The 11,159-nt window shown below is 39.4% G+C and overlaps 1 long non-coding RNA gene across 2 annotated transcripts; it reads left to right on the forward strand.

Moving 5' to 3' along the window:
• Positions 1–7,169: 7,169 nt before the first annotated feature.
• Positions 7,170–10,281, forward strand: LOC134530051 (uncharacterized). 2 transcript variants are annotated; one of them, XR_010074767.1, is made up of 3 exons: positions 7,170–7,192; positions 8,491–8,584; positions 10,041–10,280. It is a non-coding gene; the product is annotated as an uncharacterized LOC134530051 (long non-coding RNA). The 2 variants fall into 2 exon arrangements; XR_010074768.1 differs by lacking the exon at positions 7,170–7,192 and adding an exon at positions 7,216–7,403 and having other exon boundaries at positions 10,041–10,281.
• Positions 10,282–11,159: the final 878 nt, after the last annotated feature.

Consider the following 11,159-nt stretch of genomic DNA (forward strand, 5'->3'; position numbering starts at 1 on the left):
TAATCGACTTCCTAAAGAATTTGTTCAAAATCAAATAAAAGGCAAACCTTCCAGACAGGGAACTCCTAGAAGTTATTTTCCCCTTTACACAACCACCCTTGAGCGAGCGAGTGACGCTCGCCATTGAGCAAAATTATTCTTTTGACCAATTTCACGAAGATATTCTAAATTATTTTATTCCAGCCCGTTTGATGACCAACATCAGGTTGGAATGGTACAACAGGCTACAACAAAGAAATGAAGCCTTACCTAATTACATAGCAGACATCAAACTAGCCGCTCAAATTCTTCGGTTGCGAGTGTCTGAGAGTGAGATAGTCTCTAACATACTTGATGGAATTAACCCTCAAGAAAGATCGCGGGCAGTTTTTCAGGCCCGACCACAAAATTTTGCCGAGCTTGATCGCTTGTGCATCTCCAACACAAATGTAGAATACGCAGACCACCAGCGAAATCGAGAAGCTAATGTCTACGCCCACAACAATACCAGAATAACAGAAAATAAGCAGCAGTATTATAACAAAAATTCGCAACACAAAAACAGCAATGAACAAGTCGCTAAGCCTCAAAATAAAGATGAACGGATACCTGTCTGCAGGTACTGCAAAAAACCCGGGCACTACATTGAACAGTGTCGCGCAAAAAACTATCGCCCAAACTATCAAAATTCGCGTGATTCAAAAAACGTGTAAATCGCTGGCCAGAAAAAATTCTTTCTGAGCCAGCCGCCCAAACAACAGTTAGAAATTTTTCCCTTCATACCGGCCCTAATGCCAAATTCGACCAAAAACTACAACAAAACACAGCTTCCCCACACAGAAAAAAAAAAAAACTAAGAATACAAAAACAAAGGCGAGCTAAGAAAGACAAAGCTCGTCAAGACAAGCCAACGGAAAACTGTAACACATTTAGGCCTATGTGCAGACAATGTAATTATCCGCGAACCACGGACAAAAGAACATGTCATAATATTCTAGCTAATATACCCACAGTTTTGCCCTACGCCAACACAATAATTGGAAAACAAGAAGTTCCAGGCCTAATAGATACTGGATCCGTGCGATCATTCGTGTCAGGCCAGCTATTCAGGAAATTACAACAAGACCGTTTGACTCAAAAGGTAGAGCCAATAAAAATAAAGTGTTTTACAGCTGCTGAACAGCCTTTGAAGGTAAATCGTATTGTTTTTGTTAAAGTAAAAATTGATTTGTTTTCTTGGTCTTTCCCATTCTTAGTAGCAGATGATTTGGCCACAGATTTAATTTTTGGTTCCGATTTTATTGCAAAAACAGGCATGATAATTGATTTGAAAGCACGAAGAATTCACTTTAAATTTAACAACCAAGTTTTTGTTTCTTTTGTGTCACCTGACGCAAAATGTCAGAGCAAAGTAAATGCCATTCACACAGAGGCTAAAGGTGATAATAACATTTCACTAACCCATCTTAACTTTGAACAGAAACGAGAAATAGAGAAGTTATGCAGTAACTTTCCCGACGTTTTGAGTGAAAAATTAGGGCGCACCCATCTCACCCAATATGAAATTAAGCTTTTGGACAAAACCCTAGTTAGGTGTCACCCTTAAAAATTATTAGGACCTAAAATGCAGATAATGCGGGATCACATACAAAATTTATTGGACAAAGATGTTATCGAACCTTCCACTTCCAGTTTCGCCTCCCCGGCATTTTTAGTACCCAAGGACCAAGGCCAAGGTCACCGCATGGTGGTCGATTTCCGCCGCGTGAATCGGCAAATTGAAGTAGAGATGACGCCATTACCAGACCTAAATTCGGCATGTCACTGGTTTAGTAAAGCCAAATTTTTCAGTGTGTTTGACCTAAATTCGGCCTATCATCAAATACCACTAACACCAGAGTCAAAACACGTCACAAGTTTCTGCGTTCCGTGGAATCTGTATCAATACAAAGTAGTACCCTTTGGCCTAGCCACAGGCGCCCAAGTGTTAACACGCCTTCTAGACCAAATTTTCAGCGACCTGAAATTCAAATTTGTTTTTAATTATCTTGATGATGTCGTTGTTTATTCAGAATCTTTTGAAGAGCATATGGCTCATTTGCAAGAAGTCCTTAAGCGACTACGTAAATCCGGCCTCACTGTTAATACAAAGAAGGTGAAATTTGCAGTGCAGAAAATTTCTTTCCTCGGACACCTGATTTCAAGTCGAGGAGTGACCATTGACCCTAATCGTACACAAGCGATAAAGGATTTCCAACCCCCTAAAGATGCTAAGGGCATTTCCAGGTTTATTGGCATGGCACATTTTTACGCCAAATTCATACCTAACTTTGCTGAGCATGCAGCACCACTGAATGCTCTACGTAAAAAAAATTCCGTTTTCAATTGGGGTCCAGAACAGGACAAAGCTTTTGATTTTCTAAAACATGCAATAGCTAGCCCTCCAGTACTTAGAATGGCTGATTTCAGTAAACCTTTTATTTCGCAAACCGATGCATCCAGTGTGGCCATTGGGGCCGTGTTGTCACAAGAATTCGATGGCTGCAGGCAACCTATAGCTTTCGCCTCCCGCACCCTAACACACCAGGAGAGGAAAGCCTCCTCGGTATACGAACTTGAGTGCCTTGCCGTAGTTTTCGGCATAGATAAGTTCCGGCCCTATTTGGAACACAAAGAATTCCTACTAGAAACCGACAACCAGGCCCTTGCTTGGCTTCTAGCCCATCCGAAGCAACTAGGTAAATTAGGTCGGTGGATTGTAAAAATTGCTTCTCTCAAATTCAGCATCCAACATATTCGTGGTTCACAGAACATCGTGGCAGATACTCTTTCTCGAATGTTCGAGAACCCTTCCAACTCCGAGATTCAGGAAAACAATCCTATGGCCTGCCACGCATTGCTCACAGATTCTCCGCTAGCCTTTTCGGATTTACGACCCGCAACTGTCTGACATAATTGCGCAAATAAACTCAGGTTCACCCCCAAAATACCACAAACTATCTAAGGGAATTCTTTATCGAAGAACTCAGCAATGTAAGAATTTTAAAATAGCCTTACCTCAAAATCTCAGGGACATGATTTTTCAATATTATCACTCATCACCTTTAGGCGCACATTTAGGCATTTTCAAAACTATTGAAAACATCCGCAAGCATTTCATCTGGGACGGAATGCATAAAGACATAACCCAGAGGGTCAAATTATGCAAGTTGTGCAATTTGAGCAAACCTGCCCAGAAAAAACAATTCGGATTTTTGAGTTCTGATGTGGCCGAAAGGCCCATGCAAAAACTTTTCATTGATTTTGTGGGACCCTTCCCAAGGTCAAAAGACGGAAATTCGATGCTTCTAGTATGCGTAGATGCATTCTCAAAATTTGTGTGGCTAATCCCTGTTAGAAGAGCCACGGCCGAAATCACCATTCGAGCCCTCCAAAATTATATTTTCAAAATATCCGGGGTACCTTCCATTATTGTTTCCGATAATGCCACAAACTTTAAATCGACTCAGTTCAAAAACATGTGTTTTTCACACGGGATTCAGCATGTGACCACGACTCCCTACTACCCCCAGCCTTCACATGCGGAGCGTTTCAACCGAAACCTCCGGTCTGCCTTAATAGCATTCCATGCGAACTCGCAGGATAGGTGGGATTCCAATCTCGTGTGGTTGCAAATGGCTTTCAATTCCGCCAGACATGAAAGTCACAAAACAACACCGTTTGAACTCATGTTTACATACCAGCCCAACACCCCACTCTCTAATCAATGGACGTTAAAAGAGTTACTGCCATACGACCCCAGGAACATTAAGGAAGTCTGGAGTAGAGCTCGTAAAAACCTGAACTTGGCCCACGAGGCAAGCAGGCAAAAATATAACAAAAAACGCTATCCCAATCCCTACAGAGTAGGAGATTTAGTGTTATGCAGAGCACACACACTCAGCAAGGCGATCGACAAGAGGTCAGCCAAGCTTTCATATCATTGGAATGGCCCCTGGCAGATCCAGCGATACCTCACGCCAGTCACGGTCGCGTTAGCGGACCCCAGCTCCGGCGAATATCGCGCGTGCTCACACATTTCTCAGTTGAAGAAAGTACACCCCAACCTAAAATGAGGGCACTCTTCACTGTGTTTCTTTATACAAGGAACAGCGTTCCTACTACGGCATGCCATACTCAACCAACGTGTTGATATAAAAAAAAAAAAAACCTAGGTCATAATCATAAGTAAAATAAAAATCCATGATACTAGTTTATAAGAAATTTAGGTTAAGAAGTGTTTCACTAAGTTGTCTAGTTTAAAGGGGCGCCCCTAATTCAATAAGTTATCTGTAAGTTTTAGACTTTATTTAAACACGTAAGAATTGTTAGCCATTGTAAGTAGTTTACTACAGTAGATCCTGGTACAGGGTAAGTTTTTGGAACCCAGGTTTTTGGTGGCTCAAGTGGGCCACCCTGACTCCGTCTTTCAGGGGGGAAGTATGTGCCATTAATTAGTAATTTCGACACGATATATTTTAAATTTTTATTATGATTTTAATTTTTTTTTGTGTGGAAATTTTATTTGCTCTACTATAGTGTGATTTTACTTTGTTAGTCTGGTGTACTCCTCTGAGTTAAACTTTGTCTCAGTGCTCTGAAGCCCCTTTCCCATCGGCGTATCGGATATTTTGCTGGCCTAATCCCTGACTGGCAGACAGCTTACCATTTCCCCTGCTTCAGTCACGCCTCAAGCCTGTAATATCATTTCTCTTCGTGACCCTAACTGCATAGACAAGCCTGTAGCTTGCAAGCGACCAGTTCTCAGAGACGAGTTGAGATTGGCCTCTTTCATCACGTATTAGTGTTATGTTCGCCCCTCTGCAGCCACGACGGGGCGTAGATTCCCAGCAGCGTTGCATTTTACCCTCCCCCCCCTTCTCAGTTCCAAGTAAGACCAATGACCGGTCGTAACCCCCTGGGCAACAGTGACCCTCCTCAAGGTCTACTCGCAAAAACGAGTGCGCTAAAACTGATCACAAGCACTACCTAGCGACCAAGTCGCGAACTTCTCCGCTAGCCTACCCTCTAGGGCGCCAGAGAGCAGCACCTGCTTTCCCTTGAGTTATATGGACGCCAGGCGCGAGTCAATTGTTTTCAACTCAGACCCCTCCGACAGAGTTCTCTACTGTCGCCCAGTGATGCCAACTTCAAATCTCCTGCCAGAGTTTTTTTTTTCCGCCCACTTTCGGGCAAGTTCGGAATCTTTCGGCGGCCCAGACCTCCCTCCACCTGTAAGAGCCGGCGGGCACTTTTAATTACGAGACACGGTTTGCCGCGACACAGATATACTCGCGTCGCGTCTGCAGACAGATCTCCAGCGAGTATCGGCGAATCGGCAGACTCTGCAAGACTTCATCCGACCGCTAACGACTATGTAGTCGCTTGGTATAAGGGATGCTATCCCTCAAGTCAATCTTAGTAGATTAGTCTGTCTGCATAGTTTAATTATTTGCCTTCGAAATTTTTTCTCTTTAAATGTTATCATGAAAAAATCATCCGCGTCCTGCCGCGCAATTCGCGAGCTCCAGACCCTGGCTGACTCCACGACTGCAGCGTGCTGGGCAACTCCCCTGTTTTGACAGGGTCGATGACAGGGAGAGACTGATTGCTCCCATCTCGTGGCCCCCCCCCCCTCCTGTTCCGTGGGTCACATTAGAAGAAACGTTTCTACTACCCGACGTGATCGTTTGAAGACCCCGGGTGGTAATGTAAATTCAACATTTCCCCCTTACCTAGCTACGAACTATCTTAAGCGGATGACCAACCCACCAGTGACCAGTGTCTTCCTCAAGAAAATGTAGAACGAATAGAACTAATTATCAATGTAATCATCCGATCCATCCAATTTTGGGTGTGAAACTCATAATGCAAATGTTTATATTTCAAACTAAGAATGTAAATTGTTTTAAATAATCGCGGGCCGGCCCATTTTCGTTTTTCTTTTTGTTAATCTTTGAAACTTGTTAAAACCTTTTGTATGTAAAGTAATGGAAACAAAATAATTAATCAGGGCAAATAAAACAGGGAAACTATAGATCAAGTTAATCGTGTAGTTCTTATTTATTGATTTTAACGATCCACACCAACTTCCTCCTTGCTTGTTACAGGAAGTTCCTAAATTTTGTTTGTTCCCCACCTCGTGCCGCCTCTGGTAAATTTATTTATTTAACTTATTTTTTGTATCCAGCAAGTTTCCAAGGCTCTTTTTAATTAATTCAAAACAATTCAATTTTGAGGCACGAGGGGTGTTACAACAGGAAACCCCTTCCACGACACTAAGGGCGGCTTGCAGAGTCGTTCCGAGAATTCTCCGAGTGCGAGTGGAGTTTGAGTGGAGGAATTTTCATTGCACAGTCGAGAACGGAGTAAAAACGAAGTAATATCCGAATGAAACCGAGTAAAAACGAAGGATAGTTGGAGTATACGCGCCATCACACTCCGAGGGCACTCGGAGTGAAATATGGAAAAAAATTCAAGATGGCTGCATTATTAGAACCAATTGTTGTGGAATTTCTTGATTTAATTGATGAAGTATTTCTAGAAAATGAAGAAAGAAACGTTGCCAGGGACCCACGTCGGTATTTGAGGGATTTTAAAAATCCACTGGAGTGGTTTAGTGACGTGCTGTTCAGACGACGATATCGTTTTACCAAGGATCTTGTTCGGCATCACATTCTGCCTTTGCTAGTGTTTGAAGAACCACGGAGTCGTCGAGGATTACCGCTACCGCCTGTCCTGCAGCTGCTAATTGCCTTGCGATTTTACGCAACAGGCACTTTCCAGGTAAGCAGTCAGAAATCATAGTTACTAACCAATACCTTTTGTTTACAATAATACCATCTCTCACTCTTTGCCTAGGTTAGCCGATTGTGCACTTCAGTATGTGGTGTTTAATTTGTGGTTTGCATAGGCACATATCGGTGCAATGTGAAATACTATTTACAGATGGTGGCAGGCGAGTTAACAGGCGTTAGCGAGTCCACAGTTTCCCGAATTATCAGACGTATCTCTGTCGGTTTAGCGCAACATACTCTACATCTGATACGGTTTCCCACTGGCGATGAATTTCGATTGAACAAGCTACGATTTTAACACTTTCCCGGTGTTACAGGAGTGACTGCACCCACATAAAAATCAAAAGCCCCGGTGGTGCTCGGGGGGAAGTATACAGGTAGGTAGGTAAACATTGTTAAGGCATGTTGAAACATGTTTCGTGACAGACCTTAATATGAAATGTGAACTGTGAGATAAATTGAAATAATTTGTCTAGTTTGTATTTATTTCAATATTTAATACAATATTCATGTTAGCACATAGTTCTTTCATGTAGGTAGCTTGATTGTAAAGTATTTCAATTTGTCAAGAGCATTTTCTTGAATCTGGTAATTCTAAAAGCCACCCTTTATTATGTAAAATTAAAATCCTCAAATTATTGTGTCAATTTCCTGACATATTTTATTATCAAATTAAATTGATACCTTACGTAGCTTTGAGTATTTTATAGCTTTTACAAGTTGTAAGGATGTGTGTATGATATTAAGAAAAAGGTCTGTTTTGCAAGGTTAGGTTCATGTAAATAACCTGGAAATAGTGTTATTGGTTAAGTCACCTACATGGTAATTATTCCATATCACCTTACCAAGTTCATTCCTTGGCTTTGAATTCATCATTTGGTACATAATGCTGTTTTAAATTACTATGTCAAAAGATCCTTGACATTAAATCTAGAATTTTGCTATACAAACAAATTATGTCTCTGGTCTTGTGGAAATGCCTTTTTTGTGTGTGTTGATACACACACACACATATATATATATTAGATCATAATTAATTGTTACATGACAAGTGTTTTTTTTTGTCCATTACCTAGTGACATAGTAATTAAAAACAGCAAACTTCAATTATCTAAGGATCAATGTATACAGGATCCTGCCATCAGGATCAAAGTAAAAACTTGGATATGTGATACAGAACTTAAACCTCATACTATCCATTCTTTCTAATGTATAGCATTGTTAACATAGCTAACCAACTGTTCACTTGTATTCATGATTTGTTGACATGGCCAATGTAACCAACTGATCTCACCATTTACACTAATATTTGTGTAGGTACATAAGGTGTAATAGTATGTTCTAAAAGTATGATTTTAAGAAAATGTAAATGTGAGGAAATATTTAAAAAAAAAAAGTGGAATTGTAAGTTTTTTTTACTGAAAACAGACTGTTCTTCAGAATAACATCAAATTGTTGGTGGACAGGTGTGACATTCGCTCCAATCTTTGCTCAGGGAAGCATAATGTGCCTTACCCAAATTATTCCAGTAGTGGGAGTGGCACTTTCTGGTATATGTTTAGACTTTATACACATATATAAATAGCTGTCACAATTGTATGTACTACTAGTAACTAGAAAAACATGGTTAGTTTGAAACAATTTGTGTTTATGATATTCTTGAAATGTTCTCTAGCTTATTCGAAGATGGGCGTGTGCAGGGACTGCTGCTGGGAGACAGTGGTTACCCACAGTTGCCATACCTGTTCACGTACAGATGCAGAGCAGAGGTATGACATATTTCATAACAACACTAACAGCATTTTTATAGCTGCAAGTGTGATTAAATTAAATAATGTGAAATACATATAATATATTGTTTTCAATTGAGTCATAACTGGACTAATCTCCATATACTAACTCTTAAAGCTCGCAACAAAATTTGTTGCTCCAACACCTTAGCTTTACTCATTTCTAAACTTCAACGTAATTGTTTTGGCAAAGTAAAATATGGTGCAAATAGACTCCAGCAAAGTTTTGTAGTGCAAACATCTATTATTTTAAAACCACCAAGCAAGGGAGAAACATTTTCTTCTACAGCCAGATCGTTATTGTTATGAACATATTTTCAATTATTGTTAATTTAATGTTACATTTTGGAAATTATATTAGATAGTTAATCTATACATACAAATATATGTTTACACACACACACACATATAAATATATATAAATATATATATATATATATATATATATATATATATATATATTGTATTAATACATTCTTTGAAAGTTATTTGCACTAGGGAAGATTAATTTAAAACTTTTGTGACATTCGCCATTGCTGGTTTCAACTGTGATATTAAGGTTGTCTCTATTGATTACAGTGTGAACCAGCATGTTTTACATGTGTATAATGTACATATTATGTGTAGTAATGATACACATTAAGGTAATCACACAGGTACTCATGGCTCATGTTCGGACGAGGAATCTGGTGGAAAGGATGCTCAGTGTTTGGAAGCAGCGCTTTCCCTGCTTGCAGCTTGTTTTACGAAACAAGCTGCAGACAACAGCAGCTATCATTGTTGCCTGTGCCATTTGTCACAACATTGGTATCAGGCACAATGATTATGTGGAAGAAGCTGAGCTGCAAGTGAGAAGTGTTTTGTTATATATTATTAATTAGTATTGGCGACACCTGGGATTTCTTCCCTGTAACTTAGTGTATTATTTGCAAATGAAGTGCATAAAACAAATACTTGTTCAGTTTGTGAATTGCAATGATGTTTATTACATATTACTTCCTCTTTGGAAATACAAATGCTTTTGTACCTATAATGTGATATATAAACAGCTATAAAATAGGAACACTGCACAAATATTTAAACAGGCAATGGCAATAAACATTGAAGCCAACTAGACATCTTGGCAGCCAAGGTCTACTGGCGAAATCCACCTGAAGAAATCTGCAAATGAGGGGCTCGACTGGTGCTACATTACAGAAGGCAAACCATAGCATGCCAGATGAAAAGCTTTTTGCTGTATTTTTCTGATGGTGTCTTCTGTTGTTTGTACACAACTTGCGTGTGTATATGTGTGTGAGAGAGTGCGTGCGTGTAAAAGAAGTATGTTTTATAATGGAAATAAAGCTAAGGTAGAGACCATTTACACTATAGTAATGATAATGTACCTATACACAATTATTGCCTGCATTGTAATATATTGATTGGTTTGTTACAGGCCAACAATGATGTGCCAATCCCACCAGTTCCTCTTCGACCTGGGCGCGCCATGGCCATCAGGAACGAGTTCATCATCCGGCATTTCAATTAGCTGTATTGAAATGATTTTTACACACATTGTTTTACGTGGGTTTTTTAATTCAGTGACCATGATCGTACCGTTTAATATTAGGTTTGTTTGGCTGGAATGAATATTTTATGATTTTTGCACTCATTGTTATGGCTACTTATGAATAATTCAATGATATATCTTCATTTTTTGCTAAGCCATTCCATTGCATTTCCTTTAATCCTTCACATACCTACAGGCCCTGGCATTTTGTTTCCAACTTGTAAACAAATTTCAATTAAATTAAGAAATTTTACATGAACTTTCTAATAATGCAGCCTTTTACAAATGTCTGAGTAAAGAAGTACATTTGTTTATATTTTTGCTTTTTGATTCTTTTGTATTTTAACTTGATGAAATAGGTAATGTTTTGTTAAAAGTATTATTGTGCAAACATATTTATGTTGTCTCAAGTTTCATTTTGTTCACTTACCTATGATATAGGATTGTATTGCAGGATCTTATTTCATTTTACTTTTGTTTAGTCAAAATGGTTTATATCTTAAGAAAGAAAAGTAATATCAAATATATTTGTTTAAAAACATGTAGATATACAGGTGTGGTGAAAATAGGTAGGAAACTGTGAATTCAACTATGTATTATGCAAAAACATTGGGAATCAGTGGGTAAAAACTGGTTTCATGATTGAAATACTCTCAATGTGTTGGGTAAGAATGTTTCCAAATAAAACATTGAAAATTAGTTGATTGTTTTGCAGTTCCTGTTGCTGCCGCCAGTCGTGGCTCCACTCAAGTGCTCGGTGCTGCGAGTTCCAGCCCCTCGTGTGCCAGCTGTGTGTGCAGAGCAGTCAGTGGGCTAGCATCCTCGGTGGGCATGACCAGGAACATTCATACATTCAGGAATTACATCATATTGAAGATAATTTATTATTTAATGATTTTGCATGTTATTTAGACAAACACATTTCAGGGAAATTGTGAGCAAACTTTGCCTAGGCTTGTATTAAGCACTCATGTGGTTTACCACTGAACTACCCTTGTTTGTTTA

This window comes from Bacillus rossius, chromosome 1 (assembly GCF_032445375.1).
Source record: "Bacillus rossius redtenbacheri isolate Brsri chromosome 1, Brsri_v3, whole genome shotgun sequence".
In the NCBI taxonomy this organism is placed as follows: Eukaryota; Metazoa; Arthropoda; class Insecta; order Phasmatodea; family Bacillidae; genus Bacillus; species Bacillus rossius.